The sequence below is a fragment of the Canis aureus genome, chromosome X (genome assembly GCF_053574225.1).
Source record: "Canis aureus isolate CA01 chromosome X, VMU_Caureus_v.1.0, whole genome shotgun sequence".
Lineage (NCBI taxonomy): Eukaryota > Metazoa > Chordata > Mammalia > Carnivora > Canidae > Canis > Canis aureus.
The window spans coordinates 86,063,232-86,087,139 of NC_135649.1; the positions used below are offsets into that span (position 1 = coordinate 86,063,232).

At 41.5% G+C, this 23,908-nt stretch overlaps 1 pseudogene; it reads left to right on the plus strand.

Annotated features, from left to right (window-relative positions):
- The first annotated feature begins 205 nt into the window (after positions 1-205).
- Positions 206-23,908, plus strand: LOC144308932 (ragulator complex protein LAMTOR5 pseudogene; annotated as a pseudogene).

Consider the following 23,908-nt stretch of genomic DNA (forward strand, 5'->3'; position numbering starts at 1 on the left):
GTAATTTAAAGGGACAGAATCAGGGTGTAGCACACTTCTCATTACTTAATGCTTGATGCATATTAGGTTCTCAATAATTCCTTGTTGGATGAGTAAATAAATGACTGACCATTTTGGCAGATTTTATCAAGCCCTATGAGTTTACAATCTTGGTTAGACTTATTGGAGCTTTATTACTAATGACTGACACAATTAACTGCGCGTGATGGATTTTGAAAATACTTGGTTGCTACAGAGTGCAGCCAAGGTAATTATTGATCTATATGAGCAAAAAAAATGCCGTAGAAACCAACATATACTCCTCAAGTAGGGAAAACCTGTATCAGATTATTTCCTGTTGCAGGTAACAGAAATAAGGCTTAAACCGGCTTAAAAATGTCAAAATGCCCAATGGTAATGCAAGCTCAAGGCACCATTTGAGCAGCACTCTGCTTTCCTTCTTTCAGTTCTCTTAGCTCTGCCTTCCTTCATGTGTTTTTGTTTGTTTTCTTTGTTGTCCTCAGTCTGACCTCTTTCATGGTCGCAAAGTGGCTGCCAGTACCAGCATGCTCATCATGTTCAGTGGGAGATGACAAGAAAGCATCTCCCCGAACCATGGCCAAAAAGTCCTTTCCTACAGTGTGATCAGGTGGGTTAAGGTCACATGGGTGCAGTTGCTTGGGGAAGGCCATCCACTGATTGCCTTTAAACTTGGATTTCTGGACCAATCACTGGCTAATGTAGTGCAATTGCCTTGAATAGCTGAGAGCAATCAAGACCTATTACTGGAGCTAAGGAAGGGGTCTTGGGTCAGTTGGGCTCTGTGGAGGTGAGGAGGATGCTTGAACAGAATTGGGTTCTGTTCAGAAGGACAGAGGGAAATAGATACTGTGTATGTAAATAACAGTGTCTACCCCAATACAGCACTTCTTTTAGAAATTACTATTATTATATTTCTTTATAGGTTTTTCTTTTATTAAAGACTTTATTTTTCTACAGCTGTTTTAGGTTCACAGCAAAATTGAGAAGAAGGTGCAGAGATTCCCCACATACCAACTGCCCCCACACCTGCCTAGTCACTTCCACTATCGACATTCCCCACCAGGGATCCCTGGGTGGCACAGCGGTTTGGCGCCTGCCTTTGGCCCAGGGCGCGATCCTGGAGACCCGGGATCGAATCCCACGTCAGGCTCCCGGTGCATGGAGCCTGCTTCTCCCTCTGCCTGTGTCTCTGCCTCTCTCTCTCTCTGTGTGTGTGTGACTATCATAAATAAATAAAAATTAAAAAAAAAATTCCCCACCAGAGGGGTACATTTGTTACAATTGAGGAACTTACATTGACATGTCATTATCACTCAAAGTTCATAGTTTACATTAGAGTTCACTCTTGGTGTTCCACATTCTACGGGTTTGGACAAATATATCATGACATGTATCCATCATGATAGTATCATACAGAAGATCTTCACTGCCCTAAAAATCCTCTGTGCTCTACTTATTCATTTCAATCCCCGGAACACCCCTTCCTCAAAGAGGAATTAAAGTAGTCATTCAAAGACAAGTATTCCTCTATCTCCACAAAAATGAGGATTGATTCTTTCCTAAAGATATACTCATCAGTGAATTAAGGAATAAGGACAGAATGAGAAAATGTAGTTTGTCCTTCTCAAATGTTTATGCTTTTTTTTAATTCACTTTCTTCTTGATTGGTATGCATCAAAGACCCCATCGTGCTTTAGTTCTTTTCACCTGTGACCTATTCTCTTACTCTTTCTTTTTAAGAGTGATCAGCTTCTTTGTATCCTCTCCGGGGAAAAAAAAAAAAAAGTCTAAGAATCACCAAAATAAACCCTTTATCACTTCCTGTAGGTTTTGCACCTTCTTCTGCTAAACTCTATCTGGGCGGAAAAAAAGAAGAAGAAGCCCCACCACCCCCATCAGTGCTTATTGAAAATACTGTGGACTTGTCAGTTGCATTTTGCAGGAATCTTAGTTCTCCCACGGTTATTTCACTTTTTCTGAAATTACTTAGATTAGTGAAGGTTAGAAAACCCTGTGCCTATGGCCTGGATATCATGGTTGACCACATCTGGTTTAAGAAGCAACCAGTGGTGGGGCTCCTGGGTGGCTCAGCCAGTTGAGCATTGGACTCTTGGTTTTTGGCTCAGATCATGATCTCATGGGTCTTGGGATGAGCTCTTTGTCAGGCTCTACGCTCAGCAAGAATCTGCTTGGGATTTATTCCCTCTTCCTTTCCCTCCCTCTTTGCTCTCCCCTCATCCCCACTTGCACGTGCTCTTGCTCTCTCTCTCTCTAAAATAAATAAATAAATCTTAAAAAAAAAAGGAAGGAAGGGAGTTATGGGTCATCAGCCCACTGGAGGGCAGGCTAACAGGGTTCTGGTCACTTGGACAAAGGAATAGAAAGCAAGTGAGAGATTTGCTAAACCAAACAGAGGGACTTTGGGAAGAAAACAAAGCAGACTTCCAGGATCCATTCACTTTCCAGGCAAGGCCGTACAACCCTTTGGGTGACCATAGTAGACAAAAAGCTACAGCCTGTGGTTCTCTGGAAGAATTATTGCCTTTTCTTCACGGTCCTGCTCTGTGTAACTGTCAGAATCAAACATTTAGGAAGGCAGAACTTCTTATATGGAAAGAAGAGGAGTGCTTTCACTTTAAATCATTTTTAACTCCTCCATTTTTTCCAGGCATATGCTGTAGGAAACATTCCCTATGAAAAACTGAGCCATTCTTACGTAGGATTTTGCATCCTGCCCCTTTCACATTTAAGAACTTTCCCACAGTATTGGTCTTCAGAAAAATGATTTTTTACAAAGGTTTTATTTGGGATGCCTGGGTGGCTCAGTGGTTGAGCATCTGTCTTTGGTTTAGGCCCTGATCCCAGGCTCATAGGGTCAAGTCCCACGTCGGGCTCCTTGTGGGGAGCCTGCTTCTCCCTCTGCCTGTGTCTCTGCCTCTCTCTCTCTCTGTGTGTCTCTCATGAATAAATAAATAAAATCTTTAAAAATAAATAAATTAAAACAAAAGGTTTTATTTATTTATTTGACAGAGACAGAGAGAGAGAGCACAAGTAGGGGGAGTGGCAGGCAGAGGGAGAAGCAGGCTCCCCACCGAGCAGAGAGCCCTCTGTGCGGCTCAGTCCCAGGACCCCAGGATCATGACCTGAGCTGAAAGGAGATGCTCAACCAACCGAGCCACCCAGGTGCCCCAGAAAAATTATTTTAAATAGTGATGTTATAAGCCACATAATGTAAGTGCCACAGTTAATAATTACCTCCTTTTTAAAATTCTTTAAAACATATCTCTTAAAATGGAGACATCATTTAGACTGTGAAATGCATAGATCTGAAGCATACAGTTTGATGAGTTTTGACAAATGTAAAACACACCCTTGTCAAGGTAAGGAATACTTCCATCACTCCCAAAAGTGCCCTTAGGCCTCTTTCCGTTCAATAATCTATCTCCCCACAAGGCTATTCTGATGGCCCTCACCACAGATTCGTTTTGCCTATTCCTGAACTTCATCTAAATGGAACTATACAGTACATACTCCATTCTGTGTAGCTTCTTTTTTGTTCAATTATTTTGAGATTCACCCATGTTGTGTTTATCAGTAGTTGTTTCTTCATTATTGCTAGTCATACTCCATTGTATGGATAGATAACAATTTGTTTATTCTCCGTTGATGGATATTTGCCTTGTTTCCAATTTGGGTCTATTATGAATCCTACCACTCTAAACACTTTTTTTTCAAGTCAATTTTAGAGGGGGTGAGAAATGGTAAGAAATGACAAATCGGTCAGTGATTCTTTTTCTTAGACTAGAAAGAGAAGCAAGGAATGCAGTTAAAAGACTGGGAAGGGTAATAAAAACTGGAACAAAAGAATCTTTTGAGAAAGATATTGTGTGGGAGGATTACTTTAAAAAGAAAAAAGAGAAGAATTAAAGTGGACAAGGATAGGAAAAAGCAATACATAAACAAACAAATGAAGGAAGGAATGATTTTTTTTTTTGTAAGAAATGCCTGTAAGAATTAGAATAAGTAAAAAGAGTTAGAACCACGGACCTTCTGTTTTTAATCATGGCCTTCGAGAACTCCTGAAACCAAGACAAACTTATGAGCCTCTTCCACACGGACTTTGGCCCCTCCCATGTTCCTGATGCTCTAATGTTTTACATGAACGGTTTCTACAGGCAACCTCCTTTCCCTTGCCTGCCAGACAGAGGAGTGTTCAAAGCGGCTTTGATCAGGGCAGCACACTCAGGGCAGTCTGTAAGGGAGGAAGCCGGGAGGCTTTTTAATTTAAAAATAAGTGCTGCTTTGTCTCCCATGTTTCCTTAATTGAGGCAGAAGCTGAATCTAGGACACAGCCTGGTGGGAGATTGGCTATGGCACAGTCACGTGGAGACCAGACTCGCAGTGAGAATGGGATGGTGAAGTGCAGAGAGGCAGAATGACACGTATGTGCGTGAGTGTGTGTGTGTGTGTGTGTGTGTACAGTTACAGGGAAGTCTGCTCAGCCGTCAGGCCTGTCAGATTAAGATGTCTGAATGGACTACAAGGAATAGAAATGCTAAATCCACATTAGCTGTGTTCTTTGATTTTTGTGGACATGTTGCAAAGGATTGCAATGGCTTTAACCAGGAATGGAGGAGAGAGACAGTCCAAGACGGCTGGAGTTCTTTCTGTCTTAGATTTTACAGGCCCGAGGGTTGAAATTTTCTTTCGTACTGTGGTGTTGCTGACATTTTGACCTAGAATATTTGTTTTCTCTTGAAACCAGAGAAGGGGCACAAAAATGTTGATAAGAAATCAGAGGAAAGACGGATGAGGAAATGTAGAAATCTATGTGAAGACACTGCCGATGGAGTTTTATGGTGCTTTATGGCGCTTTTACCCAGTTCCCCAACCCTGATTTTCAAATCAGTTTGAGGTGAATTTGATGGATAAAAGAACAAAAGGAGGGAAGGGAACAGGCCATGGCTGTGGTCTGCAGATATTGAAAGGTGTTAATATGGGGGAGGGATTTATTTGGTTTATAAATCCCAGAGGGACATAACCAGGAGAAGTGTGGAACAGCTTACAAAAATTCTGATTGAGAAAAAGGACCAATTTCTGTATGTGAGAACTTTTGGAATACAAAATAAAATAAGATACCATGTATTGACACACTTGGAGGAGTACAAGTACAGTGCAAATTCAAAGCATCCTTATGATTCAGCCCTTAAGGGAGATGAGGGTATCCTCACCATTAAAACACACCAAAGCAGTAATAAACATAATTGATTTCACAATGGGTGTGAATCTCAAAATACAAGCCCCAAGTACCCCCCAGGGATTGGATGAGATCACAGTGGACATTGGGGTCCCTTGGGGATGAGAGATATTCTTTTTTTTTTTTAATTTTTATTTATGATAGTCACACACACACACAGAGAGAGAGAGAGAGAGAGAGAGAGAGGCAGAGACATAGGCAGAGGGAGAAGCAGGCTCCATGCACCGGGAGCCTGACGCGGGATTCGATCCCGGGTCTCCAAGATCGCGCCCTGGGCCAAAGGCAGGCGCTAAACCGCTGCGCCACCCAGGGATCCCGGATGAGAGATATTCTTCACACTTCCCCACATTCCCCAAAGCTTACCACTTCTATGTGATGGGCTTATTGTTCCCCCCACGTATATTTACATGTGGAAAAAAAATCCCACATGATCTGTGTGACTGAGGATTATCGGCTTGATTTCAGGTGATGAGTTAGAGCAGACATTAACCTCTCAAGAAACTTGGTGAATTTTCATCTCTTAGATGTTAAAAGATATCGTTTGCAGGAATCAGGCCGGAGTAGGGGGTGTTTCCACGTTGAGTGTTTGGGAGAAATTGGAACAATGCCCTTAAGTGTGAAAAAATATTCTCTTTGGGAAGCTATTTACTATGGAAAGTATAGCTTTATGTTTCATCCTGTAGCCTGGGGGGCAGGCCTTGGGGGGTTTGCAGTCATTATAATCTCATCCACTTCCAAATTCATCCCATATTCCGAGCCCTTTACACCTGTTATCTTGTCAAATACAACAGCCCAAGGGGGAGAACATTACCAGTGAGTAAACTGAGGCTCTGAGATAATATATAAACCTGGGCAGTCACAGAATTCGGATATAGACAGCTCGGGATTGGAATCCAGCCATGTCAGATTCCAAAGGCTATGCTTGTCTTCCCCCATCTTTATGACCCAAGACCCAAGGGGATATTGGTTGCTTTCCTTCCTGCACTTCATCACTGTTTGTGTTTTCATTTGGGATCTCCCAGAAGTGATCCTGAAATAAGGATTTGGAAGCAGGTAGTTTATTCAGAAGGTGATCCCAGAGAAGTGGGAAAGGAGGGCAGAGAACAGAAAGCAACAGAAAGCATAGTCCATCATTGGGCGAGTTGTTACTGTGGGTCATTGTCCTAGCCCTGTGGGGGAACTTTGGAAAATGAATTATTCTGCCTGGGGGGGGACTAGAAAGTCGATGTATTTTTTTTTAACTGACCTATCACTGACATATAAACTGATATTAGTTTTAGGCGCATAACATAATGATTCGATATTTGTATACGTTGCAAAACGATCACCACAATAAGTCTAATTAACATCTGTTACCTTACATAGTTACATTTTTTTTCCTGTGGTGAGAACTTTTAAGATCTACTCTCTTAAAAAAAAAAAAAAAAAAAAAAGGATCTACTCTCTTAAAGTTGTATTTATATGTGGTCAACTCCTGTCCATCATTTTTTGAGGTTGCTAGGAGGGGATGGGGCATTAATTCCTGGCAGGGAAAGCTGGCTCTGGTGGTCAGAGCATGCCCTCAGCCTAAGAAATGAAGGTGCTGGAAGTAGAAGTCAGGCTGGTGTGCACTGAAGTGCCAAGGGTGAAGGCAAATGAAGTATAGATGCTTGGGGACCATGGACCTCTGCAGTGACCAATGCGCCAGCTAACTTGGTGTTTAGCACTAAGCCTTAAATGAGGCCAGTGTGGCTCTGCAGGGCTCGAGTATCTACCCCTGCACCCCTATATGAGAGCTGCAGGCAACCCAGACACCATTTTGCCAGAGGGTAAAGCTACTGTGTCATGCACAGAAGGAACAATGGCATTATTATTTTTTAACCAGAGGAGCTTCTCTTAGACGACTCAAGACTGCCCAATAACGCAGCAATGTGCTCACCATTTATAGGGAGATACAGAAGCAAAATATATGAAAGTTACTGGAAAGGATGGGGGTACGAGAGGATGCTTTGATTCTTTTAGATGCTGTGTTCTAGCCATTTATTCTGGATGCTGCATACTCTACGGGGCCCTCCCAGGTCTCTTAGCAATTAACATGTGCCATTAAAATCTTATCTACAATTATATTCTCCAGTCTAAATTCTAGCTTCGAGTTTTGCCTGATATTTTCTTCCCCGAACACATGAGTTCAGAGGCCTGTGAAACAGACAAACCCCATAGGGGATTTGATATCCCAAAGCACACTGAATATTTTACCAAGAGGTGAAACTTTAAAATGAATTCCTGAAACATAGCGCTCCTTTTATACTGAAGCTCAAACTTAGAGGCTGGTACACCGTTGCTGTTAAATAGTTTGGCCAACACTTCTATTTTTGTAACAAAGAAGTTGTCCTGAAAGAACCCAAGGAAGTAACAGGGCTCAGTGACAGGATGAAAGGGTCTGCCTGAAGCCATAGGAGCCACCTTTGAGACATAGAACATAAGGACACTTTCAGAGAAAATGAACCGTCCCTACTTTTCTTGGGCTATTTTTTAAAAAAAATCTGGAGGTTCTAGTATTTGAATATGTGAATCCAAATGTAGCATTGTCTTCAGATAGCATTGTATGACTTGTCCAAAATGAGAAATTAAGGTGTGCCACTTAAAGAACTGATTTTCGGGCACCTGGGTGGCTCAGTGGTTGAGCACCTGCCTTTGGCTTAGGTCATGATCCCGGGGTCCTGGGACCGAGTCCTGCATCGGGCTCCCTGCATGGAGCCTGCTTCTCCCTCTGCCTGTGTCTCTGACTCTCTCTCTGTGTCTCTCATGAATAAATAAATAAAATCTTTAAAAAAAAAAGAACTGATTTTCTTCCTAATAAAACTTCAAATTCTTCATCATATAGGGCATACTCATATAGGCAAACACTCTCTGGGACTAAAGCATACAATTGTAAACGAAGCATTTTGATGATTTTTTAAATTTTTCCAGGACATTTAGGAAAAGTATTGAGTCCTTTCCTCAGGGAACAAAGTCAACTTCTGGTCTCCCAATGATGCAAGTTTTATATAAACAGGAAGTCGAGGCCTTAGGACATCTCTGATATGTGAAAATGATGTTTCCTCTTATACATTTTCACCCCTATGTGTATAATTTTATATAACAGGGATCATATGTTATGTGTTGTCCTATGACTTGTTATATTTGATGAACAATATGTGATAGATTTTTTATTGCCAATCACGACCAGTTGTCATCTTAATGGCTACATACCATTCCAGTTGGATGGATGGAATGCTATAGACTAACTGTTTATGTCTGTTGAAACCTAATCCTAATATGATGGTATTTGGATGTGGGGGTCTTTGGGAGGTGATATTAGATCACAAAAGTGGAACCCTCATGATTGAGTTTAGTGCCCTTATAAAGAGATCCCAGAGAGCTCCCTGTTCCCTTCTGCCATGTGAGGACAAAGGAAGAAGATAGCTGTCAGTGAACCAGAAAGCAGGCTCTCTGGACACCAGATCTGCTGGTGCCTTGATCTTGGACTTCCCAGCCTCCAGCACTGTGAGAAATAAATTTCTGCTGTTTATAAGCCACCTGATCTATGGTATTCTGTTATAGTGGACTAAGACAGATTTATTTAGCCAACAGAGACAGGAGGAGATGCTCAACAGCACTAATCGGGGAAGTGCAAATCAAAACCACAATGAGATATGGCCTTACACCTAATCTGAATGGCTAAAATCAAAAAGACAAGAAATGGCAAGTGCTGGTGAGAATGTGGAGAAAAATGAACCCTCCTGCACACATAGGAAAATCTCTGAAAACTGAGTAAAAGTTAACCTTCCGAAAAAGACTTCTACATATATAAGGGAAATCTCCATTTGCAAGGGTGTCTCCCTCTCTTTAATAGGAAGAGGAGAATGACTAAACCTCTAGAAACTCTTAACAATGAAGAAAGCAATGACCTAAATCTGCATAACAACCTTACCTTTATTTACTGTGTTTTTCTTAATAACTTCACATAAAGTGTTCCTTCTATTTAAGAGGGACCACAGTGGTGATGGGGGGGGCGTGCGGATAACAGGAAAAAAGAGATTAGGCTCAACTCTGAATACAAAGGACAAGTGGAGATGATGGCCAAGGAGCAGGGTAGGGGTAAGTGGACAGAAAATTACTAGAAGGAGTAACATCAGGGGTAAGGAACATTCTGGCTAAACTGATTGGACAGGATTCCTGCCTTCAGGCAGACCAGAATAATAAAATATGGAGGGTGAGGGATGAGGAATTTGACCTGATATTGAGAGTGGGGATTTTTGCTAAATTGACCTAGCAGGGTTCTTATTAAAACGAATCTCAGTGGACCAAGGGAAAAAAAAAAAAAAACAAATTTCGGGCCTAGTTGAGAAGAGTGCCCAGAGGAGCCTGACTCACGTTTGGTCAAGGAGCGAGTCTTTGTCAGAAGTAGGGGGGATCCCTGGGTGGCTCAGCGATTTAGTGCCTGCCTTTGGCCTGGGGTGTGATCTGGAGTCCCGGGATCGAGTCCCACGTCAGGCTCCCTGCGTGGAGCCTGCTTCTCCCTCTGCCTGTGTCTCTGCCTCTCTCTCTCTCTCTCTCTCCTTGTGTGTCTCTCATGAATAAATAATAAAATCTTAAAAAAAAAAAAAGAAATGCAGTAAATCTGCCTTCATGTGTCATTCAAATCTATGTCTAAGGGACTCATTCATGGTGAAAACAGAGCAGCTATTGATCATCCTCTATACTGTTGTGTTTCCTGTGCTTGAAAACTTTTTTTTTTTTTAATATCCCCACCTTCCATTTTTCTTTCTTCTTAACTAATCATGTAATTGATCTATCACAGCCACTAACTCAGGAAACGAACAGGTGGGCCCTGGCACTGCCACTGCCACCTGCTTCATTCTGGGGATCCCCAGGGGGCTGGACACATCAAAAGCCCAGCTCCTGGCTGATTTGCCAACACTGTTGCCGGAACAAACTCAGATAAATTCATTGCAAGAGAAGCCAATAATTCAAGAAACTCGGGTTTGGAAAAGAGAACAGGAGAAATTTATTTTGGGTTCCAACAGCCGGGGGAGGTGGCAGGCTCAAATCTTAACAACCGCCTCTCTACCAGCAAGATGGACATCTAGAGTTTTATAGAGAGAGGCTCAAGGGGCATGTGCAAGAGAGTGTGCAGAGAGCACATGACCATGGGTCAGGGTGTTATATATTCAGCCCATGATCATGGACAGAGAAGGGGACACGTGAAGTGTGGTTCCTAGGCATTCTGTTGCTATCAGGGTTTTTCCGTTCTGGTGGTTGGAATGTTCCAGTCATTGCAAAATTGTCAATGCCTCAAGAAAGTGTGATAATAAATAAGCACAATGGGTTTCAGTAAGACCACGAGGTAAGCAGTCTTGTCTATTTCTGTTTTGTTTTTTTTAAAAGATTTTATTTGTTTATTTATTTTAGAGAGAGGGTGGGAGAGTGAGTGGGGAAGAGAGTCAGAGGGAGAGGGAGAGAGAGAATCCCAAGCAGACTCTGTGCTGAGCAGGGAGCCCCGTGAGGGGCTTCATCTCAATACCCTGAGATCATGACCTGAGCCAAAATCAAGAGTCAGAGGCTTAATGTACTGAGTCACCCAGGCCCCTTTTGCTGGTTTTAATTGTTGGGGTCTATGACAGAGCAAGAGGGTTCACCAATAACGCAGTTCTTAAAGCTTAGTCCTTTCTTTTAAATCTTGGGCCTTTGAATTTTAGTAAAGTGTGTTGCCCCTTTAGGTTAAAGTTTCTTTTTCAGAGAAGTTACAGAAACATGAAATTGTCCATCTGCAAGTCGTTGAGAGAGCTAACAATCTTTTTGCCTTTTTTTTTTTTTTTAAAGATTTTTATTTATTTATTCATGATAGTCACAGAGAGAGAGAGAGAGGCAGAGACACAGGCAGAGGGAGAAGCAGGCTCCATGCACCGGGGGCCCGACGTGGGACTCGATCCCGGGTCTCCAGGATCGCGCCCTGGGCCAAAGGCAGGCGCCAAACCGCTGCGCCACCCAGGGATCCCTCTTTTTGCCTTTTATGTTCAATTCTCGGTTCCTATATTGCTGAGAGCAATCATTACTGTTTTCTCTATTTACTTTTTTTGTTTTCCCAAAAAAATCAACATTCTTACTGATGAGTGTTCCAGAAAGTTGCCCAGAGTATGTGGTCAGGACAGAAGTGAGGCAAGTCAGGCCCTTTGGCTGTAAGTACTTAAATATGGTTTTGACCGGAGGCCTGCTCTGGGGACCATCACTGACCTATTCTTTTGAACAGGGAGATGTTCACAGTAAATGATGTTGACTCTAGGGAAAAAAGAGTTGCTTCTGGAAGAATACAGGGTTCACAAATATTAAAGGAACACTTTCTCTTGCAGGGATTGTGGCCAACAATTCTCTCCGGTGGGAAGGGAATTAACTCACAGCATCAATCTCCTAATTAGAGCAGCCATAGCAATGGTCCTCAAGAGAGGAAGGCATGGCGGAAAATCACCTAGGGAACTATACACATCATTTCTCCCCCTTTCCCTACTTACCAGTCTGCTGGGGGTGAGCATGTCTGGATGGCCCAGGGGAAGTGGGCACAGGTGGTTTTGAGAAGTTTCCCAGGCAACACAGAGAGGCAGGTCTCTCTCACTCCACTGGGAATCACTAGGCTAAAGAAAGACCCAATGTTATTTATGAAAGTTTGAAATATATACTGTTGACTCTACTTCTAGGAATCTATAATGCAGAAATACTTGTACGCTCATTCAAAGATAAATGCACAAAGATGGCAATTATAGTACTTTGTAATAATAATAAAAATAATAATAGTAATGACAATCTTAAAGTCCATCAGTAGGAGATTGTTTAAATGTACAGTTTAGCCATACTATGGAATTCTATACCTTGGTTAAAAGAACAAGTTAACTCTTCATGTACTAACAAGAACGATCTCCAAGGGATATATTTGGGTGGAAAAAGTGTGTTGCGCAACAGTATGTATAATGTGATATTTTGTAAAACCAAACAACCAAATTGTGCGTATATGTGTTTTGGTATATAAAAGAATTCTGGAAAGAGATACACAAATTCTTTTTTTTTTTTTTTTTTAATTTTTATTTATTTATTTTATGATAGTCACAGAGAGAGAGAGAGAGAGAGGCAGAGACACAGGCAGAGGGAGAAGCAGGCTCCATGCACCGGGAGCCCGACGTGGGATTTGATCCCGGGTCTCCAGGATCCCGCCCTGGGCCAAAGGCAGGCGCCAAACCGCTGCGCCACCCAGGGATCCCGAGATACACAAATTCTTAGCACTGGTTATTCATGAAGATGGGAGTAGAATAGGGTGGAATTTTCAATTTTTTAAATGGACTTTGGCATTGGTCCTTTTTTACAACTCACATTTTTTTTTTTCAAATGCAAAAATTAGTTGGAAAAAAAAATGCCCCATAAAGAGGTGTTTTTGTTTGGTTGGTTGGTTGGTTTGGTTTTTGCCTCATATGGTCTTCAGTCTCCTTTCCATCAAAGCTTCTTAACTTGTCCTCACCATCACTAGTTCCTCACATTCACACCCACACCCACACTGCCATCATGAGCAGCCTGCGGCACATGAATAAGGGGAAGGAAACAAAAGTTCAAGGTGTTTTTTTAAGATTTTATTTATTTATGGGGCAGCCCCGGTGGCTCAGCGGTTTAGCGCTGCCTTCAGTTAGTCCAGGGCCTGATCCTAGGGACCCGGGATCGAGTCCCACGTTGTGCTCCCTGCATGGAGCCTGCTTCTCCCTCTGCCTGTGTCTCTGCCTCTCTCTCTCTCTCTCTCTCTCTCTGTGTGTGTGTGTGTGTGTCTCATGAATAAATAAATAAAAATCTTTTAAAAAAAAGATTTTATTTGTTTATTCGTGGGAGACACAGAGAGGGTCAGAGACATAGGCAGAGGGAGAAGCAGGGTCCTTGCAGGGAGCCCGATGTGGGACTCGATCCCAGGACTCCGGGATCACACCCTGAGCCAAAGGCAGATGCTCAACCACTGAGCCACCCAGGTGCCCCGAGTTCAAGGTGTGTTCTATAGGGGATGGTGAAAGGGAAGTGACACAAAGCATGTATTGTGTGACTGGCCACTCTTTGCTAGACAATATATATGTTACTCAAGATGATCCCAAGAGATAGCATTTTATATATGTTGTCCAAACCAATCATAGTCTCTATGTTTTGAATACAGCTTAAAATGTGGACTTGAATTAGGAGTAATTCTATCCTTTGGTCAGGCCCTCCTAATCCCCCATTGGGATTAGCTAACATTGTCCTAATCAAGACCCAAAGGACTCAGGAAGAGTTTTTTAGCTCCCTCCTAACTGCCTCTAACAATTTAGAGAGAGGGCCTGGTCCAGGAAGAGAGCTATTGCCAGAGATAGCTACAAAGAGTCTGGGCTAGGTGTGGTAAGGGGGGTGGGGGGGCTCACCAGGGTCTGTTTGTTCCAAGTCCTCTCTGTGTCCTATTGCATCTACCTGGCATGACAAATATTTGTTTACCAAACATTTGCTCATCTCATCTTCCTATAAATTTACTTCCTCTGCTTTGAAGCCCCAGACCCTGCTCCCTTCTCCTTAGCTCAGGATGACATATAAATCTCAATTGCCTGACTATCTTTGGGCCTCTCATGTACTTGTGGGGATCCCATAAGTACAAAATTAAGTTTGCTTTTCTTCTGTTCATCTCTCTATGTCAATTTAATATGTCAATTTAATAGACCAGCCAAAAGAACCTAGAATGGTAGAATAAAAATTTTTCCTCTTCTACACTTGTATACCAGATGTTTTCTAGATATTTGTAAGGTTTAAAATTTGTTTGATTTTCCTATTAGACTTTCAATTCCTTGAAGGTTGTGACCTTGTTTTCTTTATTATTTGTGTACTTGACACCTAGAAGGCATATGATGTACATTAAATAAATGTTTATTCCAAGAATAAATAAAAAATAAATACATAATCAATCAAAATAAGTTTTGGGGGATAAAGATCTGAAGAAGAGCATATATAGGAAGTTTCATTATTTGAAATAATCTCCCAGGAGTAAAAGTTGAAGGTAATTGATTTGTAAGGTTTGGGCATCAGATAATCTAGAAGAATTATCAGGAAGTGAAACATTCATTTGAATAAAATGTGATTATCACTGATTTCAAATACTTACCTGCCTGAGAAGCTTTGATTTTGCTTTTATATAGGATTATGTGTTACATACACAAAAAGCACACAGCAAACCAAGAAAGAAAAGTAAAAATCAGAGCCACAAGCAAACTAAAAATGTAGTTACTGTTCCACATGTGACAGATGAGGTGTGGACTTTAAAGAAACAACTGTGACTGGAGTAAAGAAGAAATGTTGTTCAGCGGTGTGTTTTACTGTTCTCGCCCTGAGTACTCGCATGTAGAAAACCAATGTTAGGAGCCAGCGAAGAAAATTTAATGGCTGAAGAATGATTTTAAAATAGAACATTGACACTAGGCCATAATACTTTCTTGTAATTACTCATCTGGTTAAGGACTTCAAAAGTATTAGCCATGGAAAGCCAGACAAATATTTGCAAATATTTGCAACTAAAATGTCTTAAAATGTCTAGGCCATGTTCGGTACTATGACTGTTTAAAACACACACACATACACACACACACACACACACACACACACCCTCAAGCCCAAATATGTAAAGAGTATGCATACTCATAGGCCATTGCTTCAGATCTTAAAAGACTGGACTAATGAATGACACAACCTGTGGGGAGGAAAAATACGAGAAAAATATTGCCCCTACTACAGAAAAGAGTTAACACAGATATGATGCCTAACTGCTTATCCTTAGAAAGGTCTCCTTTCAAGGTTGGCCCATGATTGGAGTCTGGGAACTTGAATTTCGGGAGAGTTCCCACCATTTCCAGAACTGATAAGAGTGGCTCGCTGGGCCTAAACAGTTTGTGCAAACATTAAGGTTTATGCTTGAACACCTGCTTTCCTTCTGAGAGGCTGGAATTTGGGTACGTGCCAGGCAAGGGGTGCCTACGTGACCACCCCCAAATAAAAACCCTGGGGGCTCAGTCTCTAATGAGCTTTCAGGGTTGGGAACATTTCACACGTGTTATTGTAACTTGTTTGTGACTCCACTGGGAAAGGACTTTTGGAAAATTGCACCTGGTCTCCCTGTGTGTTTTTTCTCTTTGCTGACTGTGCTTCATGTCCTTTCACTATGATAAATCTTAGCCCAGACTACATGCTGAGTCCTACGAGTCCTCTCAGTGAATTATCAAACATTTTGTGGTCTTGGGGATCCCTGACACACCCTCAGACACCAGATGCAGACGCTTTTATGATCTCATATGAAAATTATTCTTACTGAATATTCTCAGACCCTGTTGTAGCCTATCTTCCTTCCTCTTTTGGTGCACTGCAAAGATCCAGTTAAAATAGAACCCGCTTTTTTCTTTTTAATATTTCATTGTTAGGCACACAGTGCTACAAAACAAAATATAGTTAAAAGTTGAAATTTCCTTCCAGGGCAGCCCGGGTGGCTCAGCGGCTTAGCCTCTGCCTTGGGCCCAGGGTGTGATCCTGGAGACTGGGGATAGGGTTCCACATCGGACTCCCTGCATGGAGCCTGCTTCTCCCTCTGCCTGTGTCTCTGCCTCTCTCTGTGTCTCTCATGAATCAATCAATAAAAATTTTTTTAAAAATTTCCTTCCAAGGAGGTGGGCAGGGGCTGGGGGTGACTGGGTGATGGGCACTGAGGGGGGCATTTGATGGGATGAGCACTGGGTGTTATTCTATATGTTGGCAAATTGAACACCAATAAAAAATAAATTTAAAAAAATTTCCTTCCAAATAAGCCAGCTGGTTCTTTTTTTTTTTTTTAAGATTTTATTTATTTATTCATGAGAGACAGAGAGGCAGAGACACAGGCAGAGGGAGAAGCAGGCTCCATGCAGGAAGCCTGATGTGGGACTTAATCCGGGCGCTCCAGGATCACACCCTAGATTGAAGGCGGCGCTAAACCGCTGAGCCACCTGGCTGCCCAGGCCATCTGGTTCTGTGTAAACTTAAAGTGTCTGAATATTGTAATTGTCTTAGCAAGAAAGTCTGTAGGTTTGCACAACCCTTTAGGGATATTTTGTTTTGATGTCAAAATACCTGACTACTTTCTAAAAAGCAAGGTTTCCTTTTCTCTCTTTTCCACCCAGCAAATCTCTACTCAGCCTCCAAGATTCAGTTCAAATGTTACCTCTTCAGTTCAACCTTCTAAACTCCCCCAGGCTAAGTGGGTCCTTTATTTTTTCCACATTGTATTTTATGTCTTGCTCTTCCACAGAGTGATCACATTACATTAAGGTTGGTTATCTCTTTCTCTTCTGAACTTTGAGGTCAGGACTAGGTCTTTCCATCCATCAGTTCCCAGATTATTACCTTAGCATGTGGCAAAAAGCGTGTACCCAGAAACAGTTTGTCACATAATATTAAATGAATTACTAGGCATCTTTTTGGTTCATTGCTTAATTTAAATATGTTTGTGGGACCTTATATTCATTGTGGTACTCTGAGATGTAATTCAATGGGATCATGGTTTTGAAAATTTCTTGAAAAAGTATACGGTGCTAAATTGCTCTTGATTATTATTATTAGTCATCATCATGGTAGAGAGTTTGTATTATTATTATAAAAACTACATGTCTTGGCATTTTGAAAATGCGAACTTGAGAATCATTGCTCTAGCTCTTGCTATAGAGCCAGACAGTATGTGGTTACACAATATTTTACCTTTTTAGAAAGCGACCAAATATGATCATGGAGGAAGCAGATAAAGGGGAGCAGAACATGCCACCCCAAAATATGCCTTTATGGCATAAAGATTATTTTAGGCTGGTTATTTTTAAGAAACTGTAGATACAGAAGAAGCTCTGAAATGGGAGCAAAAGCTTCCCTTTTGTGAGAGATGTTTACATGTATAAGGGAAATCTCCATTTGTAAGGGTGTCTCCCTCTCAGTACCAGGAAGAGGAAGAGGACTCTAAATCTCTAGAAACTGATCAGTGGGGAAGGCAGGGACTTAAATCTTCACAAGAACCCTACCCTTGTTTACTGTCACCTACTATAACTGGCTCCCCCACCCCAAAACATTTCTTTTATCTTAGCTGAAGGTGATATTTTAAGATGGTGGCTTGGACCATTTTAGGGAGTTACTCGGTTTGCCTGGGTTTCTACCATGTGTACAGGTGGTATATAGTTATTAAATGTATCTTTGTTTTCTCCTGTTAATTTGTCTTTTTATCATGAGCAGGAGGAGGTCTCAACTAAGAACCTAGAAGGGTAGAGGAAAAACTCCCCACCCACCCGCTCCAGCAAAGGGCTAACAGTTATACTATTTCAAAGCAAACCACATAACAAGAAAGGAATATTGACTAGTGGTGCTGACCTGTTAATGTTCAGCAAGAACCTCCTACATACAGTGGTCTTTTCCTTCTTAAACTGTCTACAGTGTCTGAAGCTGTTGCCTTCCTGTTTCCTGAGATTTCGTCTTTCCCTACTTTCTAGGACACCACCCTGTTATCCATCTTCCAGTTTCACTGCCCCTTCTCTACTTTCTTCTCTGGCTTGCCTTCTTGCCTCCCCCTCTCCCATCATCCCCCCCCCCCCCACACACACACACACACTCCCACCTCTTAAGTGTGTTCATTTAACTCCTATTCTATCCATGGCCCTTTTCTCTCTCCATTCCCTCCCTTGGAAAATAAGATAGTTACAAATTACCAAGCATTTACTATTGATTTTAACCTTATATACTATTGGGGAGCAAAAATTTTCTTCTACTCATCAAAGATTCTTTCAGCTGGTCTAAAAATCAAACTGACTCGAGACAGATTAACAGGAGAAAATCAAACACAAGTTTAACAACATGTATGCCTCCTGTGTTTATGGGAGAGACCCAGGAAAACTGAGTAACTCCCACAAATGACTGAAGCCATCACCTTAAAAACCATCTTGAGCTAAAAACAAAAGAGATGGGAGTCAGTTATAAGGGTACCAGGAAAAACTCAGTAATGAAGGGTAAGGTTGTTATGCAGATTTAACTCCCTCCCTTCTCCACAGAGTTTCTAGAGATTTGTAGATATCCTCCTCTTCCTGCTACAGAGAGGGAGATCCATTACAAATGGAGATTTCCCTTATACATGTAAATGTCTCTTACAAAAGGGTGTCCATGGTCTCTTAAAAATAACCAGCTTGAAATAAGCAATAGAGCTTGGGATACCAAAGTTTGCTCCCTTACAATAGATAGTAGTATTATCCCCGTTATAAAGATGAGAAAATGGAAGCAGAAAGATGTGGAGTAGTCCAAAATCACAGAGCTCTTAAGGGGGAGAGGCTGAGATTGAAACTCTGATAGCTTGGCTCCAGAGTCCAGACTTTTAACTGTTTGATCACTCTGTAGAAAGCACCTACAAAGCAGAACCCTTTGGTTCAGAGTCGAGAAACCAATTGCCAAAACCAATTGCTGGATTTGGAAGGATGGAGGACTAGCTATTTTCTTGTGAATTCCTCAAAAGGATTCCCCGATCAATTTACTTAAAACAGAAACTGCCATTTGCTCTGAAGTTGTGAGACCAGGCAACTGAAAAAAGTCTTGGCAATACTGACTCAACCTAGTTCCTCTTATGATTTTCCTGTCTCTGGTACTGATGCTGCCATAAAGGTGAAGATGAGATATTTGAGCTATGTAACTATATAGTAGTGACCCGTTGAGTCTCTATTTACTGTTGGTGCTACAGAAACATCACTACTGTGTACTGCCCAGTGCCAGACTCGTTATCACCTTTTGTGAAAAATATTTACAGAACAAAAGAACATGTTTGTCCCAGAATGTAAGCTCCTGAGAAGCAGGGAAGGTGGCTCTCCTACATTATATTCTGTAATGTTCCCCCTAAGTAATCCTTCAGTTAGGAGCATCTCTTAAATTCTATTGATTGCAATCAAACTTTTTGGATGGGCACATCTGAATGCAGTAGAAAGCTTATTTCAGGATTTAGGAAATATTTGCATCGCTTTTAAGGAGCTTATTAAATTCTAAAAAGAGCCAATTTAAAAGCCTTTTTATTGAACCAAGAGTGAAAGTAATGAAAACCAATTTTGCACAGTTAAAAAAAAAACAGTGAAGCTCTTAATAATAATTGTTTTTGAACTCCCCATTGCTTAACTCAACACATTTTGTTTCTGAGTAAAACTTTCCTTTCCTCCTGGGAACACCTTAACCAATCCCAAAGTTACACAGTAATTGAAGTTGTTAACTACTCTACCAAATGCAGATCATTTGCTTGGGAGTTTGAATCACTTTTAAAAGCTCACTAATGTTGCTCATGGTGTGGAAACATTCATGGATGGTTCAGAATATTCCTCCAGATTCACTCCAGTTTTGTTTATTTTCCTCAAGTTGCAGTACAGTGTCATTTCAGTTCACATACCCTATTAGATCTAACATATCTAATCCAACTGTATTCTTAGGAAATTATTTCAGGGTGCCTGGATTGTTATAGTCTCTGTTTCCGTCATTGGATCTGTTGCTGCTGGCTCTTTCCAAATGTTGGGACTCTGGGGAATTTACCACTTTCTTCTTCATACCTTGATGTATTCCTTGAAAAAGATTTTTGTTTTGTTTTTTTTCTTAAAGAGCATTTCTCATTTTTATAAGATCAATATGTCATTACCTGATTTACGGATATTTACTTTCTGTGTTTCAGTTCCAGTTCAGACAGTAAACATGTATTGAGTGTCTATTATATGCTAAGATGCCACATTGAGCAAGATGGGGGTCTCCTCCCTTAAGGAGCTTTCAGCTCAGTTGGAGAGAAAAACATACAGGGACAAAAATGTTTATGCTGGTGGTATGCATAGGGGACCATGGTAACAGGACGTGTTCTCTTGGAAGAGAGGGCCTGGGCGTGACGAGGAGGACAAATAACAACTGACCAGGAGGCTGGAGGCAGGAAAGGCAGAGGGGACAGCATGAACAAAGGCCTAGAGATAATAAACAGCACGCTGTGCGTGGCTTGCTGCAAGCCGCACTGGAACTGCTGGTGAAGAACGTGCTGGGCACAGTTGGTATGGAAAGATACTAGACAGCTGTCCAAAGACCAGCTCACGAAGGGCTTTTTTGCTATTCCAAGCCAGCTATGCCATGCTCTACAGCTTGGCAGGAAATGAGGCAGTGTGCAAGGGTTTTAAAAAAGAAAGTGACAGTGGGAATATAAATTGATTCAGCCACTACAGAAAACAGTATGGAGGTTCCTGAAAAAATTAAAAATATAATTACCGTGTGATCCAGCAATCCCACTTCTGGGTATATATCCAAAAGATAGGAAAACAGATGGAGAATATATCTGGGCTCCCAGGTTTATTGCAGCATTATTCATGATAGCCAAGACACAGACAGAACCTAAGTGTCCATCAGTGAATGAATGCATACGAAAGGTGTGGTATATATACACCATTGTATATATATACTATTTTCCAAGATTGAAAAGTGTGGCATGTATATACAATCTTTTTCGGCCACAAGAAAGAAGGAAATTTTACCATTTGCAACAACAGGGATGGACATCAAGGGCATTAAGCTTATTGAGATAAGCCAGACAGAGAAAGACAGTATTTCGAGGTATTAAGTATACATGGAATCTAAAAAAGCTGAATTTACAGAAACAGAGAGTAAAGTAGTAGTTACTGGGGCTGGCGGATGGAGCAATCGGAGACATAGTGATCAAAGGGTACAAACTTGTAACTAGAGGCTGAATAAGTTCTGGAGATCTAATGCATAGCATAGTGATTATAGTCAACAATATTATATGCTTCAGAGACTAGCAAAAGACTAGTTTTTGTTTTTGTTTTTGTTTTTTTTTTCCAAAGAGGCTGGATATTAAATGCACTCACCACAAAGAAGAAATGATAATTATGTCATATGATAGAGGTATTAGCTAAAGCCATGGTGGTAGCCATATTGTGATACGTAAATGTATCAAAGCAACACACAATGTTATAGGTCACTTATGTCTCAAAAACTATTTTCAAAATTAAAATTAAATAAATAAATAAATAAATAAATAAATAAATAAAATTAAAATAAAAAATAAAAATACTTTTTAAAAATAGAAAACAGGAATGCCTGGGTGGCTCAGCAGTCAGCTCAGGGCGTGATCCCTGGGTCCCAGGATCGAATCCCACATCGGGGCCCCCCACAGGAAGCCTGGTTCTCCCTCTGCCTATGTCTCTGCCTCTCTCTGTCTCTCATGAATAAATAAATAAAATCTTAAAAAAGAATAAAAATAGAAAACAAATTTAACAATGTCAGATTTACCATTTAGGTAAGTCATTCAGGTGGCACTGGGTATGGATGTGAAGTCGGCATGAGTAGAAGCTAAAACCCAGTTGGGAGATTTTTGCAACGATCTATAGAAAAAGATGGCTTGAACTGAAGCAGTGGTAGCAGGGCTGGGGAAATGGGTGGTGGGTTTGAGGTATATTTAGTAAGTGGAACTACCAGGGCTCAGTGTCTGGATGGCGAGAGGAGAATTCTAGTATAATCCTTAGGGTTCCAGCTCTGTGTCCTTTGGTAGATGAAAGATAGAGAACATTTTAGGGGAAAGACTGATGAGCTTTGTTTTGGACTTTTGGGGTTATATGTATCTGGGGAACATCCAAGAGAGCTTGCACAGCAGGAATTTGGATAAAGTACTCTAAAGTTCTGGGCAAGGATGCAGATTAAAAGTGGTGTGATTAAATCTATGAGATCACGTAAGATCAATCAGAAAGCAATATGCAGTGGGGCACCTGGCTTGCTCAGTTGTTAGAGCATGAGACTCTTGATTTTGGGATTGTGAGTTCGAGCCTCACATAGGGTGTAGAGGTTACTTTACTTTTTTTTTTTAATATTAAAAATTAGGGCAGCCCTGGTGGCTCAGTGGCTTAGCGCCGCCTTCAGCCCAGGGTGTGATCCTGGAGACCCGGGATCCTAGTCCCACGTCAGGCTCCCTGCATGGAGCCTGCTTCTCCCTCTGCCTGTGTCTCTGCCTCTAACTCTCTCTCTGTGTCTCTTGTGAATAAATAAATAAAAACCTAAAAATAAATAAATAAATAAATAAATAAATAAATAAATAAATAAATAAATAATATTAAAAATTTAAAAAGGAAAGCCATATGTGATAAGTTATGGGCTGAGGGTGGCACCCTAGAAAGAATCCAGTAGATCAGGGGAGGAACATTAAGGTGACAGAGGAACATTATCCCCGGGGAGTGAAAAGAGGACCGGGAGAGGGCAATGCTATTGAAGTGAGGACACTAGAGACTTTCTAGAAAGAACTGATGGACAACAGTGTCAAATGCCTCAGGACAATCCACAAGGGGAAGGAGGGAAAAATGTCCATTAGGTCTGGCAGTTGGAGAGTCATTTGTAGCTTCTGTCAGTGCAGGGGGAAAGCAGATATTCCAGCCCTGGTCTGTGAGAGGGAGCGCCTGTAACTAAGGGGAGATTTTTTTCTCACTCTAAGCGAGTCCAAGTCTATCAAACTGTTTAGTATCTCCATTGCTGGTAGGAGGATTGTTTCCTGCCATTTCACTGAGTGGGTAGCCCCAGAAGGATTCCAGACTTGTCTGGGCCTCAGGCTTCTTTCTTGGTCCTGCTGGTGATAGACTTCCATAGACTCCTGGTTCATCACATATCACTTTCCCTTTTTTAAAAAAATACTTTTAATTTTTTTAAGATTTATTTTTATTTATTTTAGGGAGTGGGGAGGGGCGGAGGGAGAGAGAGAATCTGAAGCAGACTCCCTGCTAAGTGTGGAGCCAGACTCGGGGCTCAATCTCATGACCCTGAGATCACAACCTGAGCCCAAACCAAGAATTGGATGCTTAACAGACTGCACCACCCAGGATCCCCAGTTTTTAATGTTGTTTTGTTTTGGTTTGGTTTGTGTTTTGTTTTGTTTTTTAGTAAACTCTGCCCAGTAGTCTCCTGGTTACCAAGGTCCAAAAATGATTCAATCTGGGCAGGGCAGCCAGCACCATCATCGTCTGCTCATCACTCTGGTTCACAGCATCCCCTCCATCTTTGGACCCCTGGAGTTCTTTACTGCCTTCAAATCCAGCTGTATATTTTAAAGGAGTTTGTTTCAGTAAATAGACAGATGGACAGACAGAAGGAATTTGTTGTATTTTCATCCAGGCTTCATATATGTCCCCTAGTTGGGGGTTTTGAAGAATATCTACCATCTAGTATTGCCAGAAATGGAAACACAGATCTGTTTCTGAACATTGAAATACACAGCATGGGGGATCCCGAGCCAGGTAGTCGACGGGTGGGGTGGAGGCCCCCTTGGAGCAGCACTTGAAGGACACACTGAAGAATCCATTGTTGAGTCCTGTGCACAGATTCACAAGGATTAATCTGGGCAGCTGGGGGACCCTGTCAGATGAGCATGCTGGGGTGATACCTGTTCTAGCTCAGCAAGCAGCTAAGCTGACCTCAGCCCCCACTGATATTCCTGTGGTGTGTCTAGAATCAGATAATGGGAACAATATGATCCAGGAACATGAAGGCATTGCAGTGGCAGCGCATGAAATGGCTTCTTGA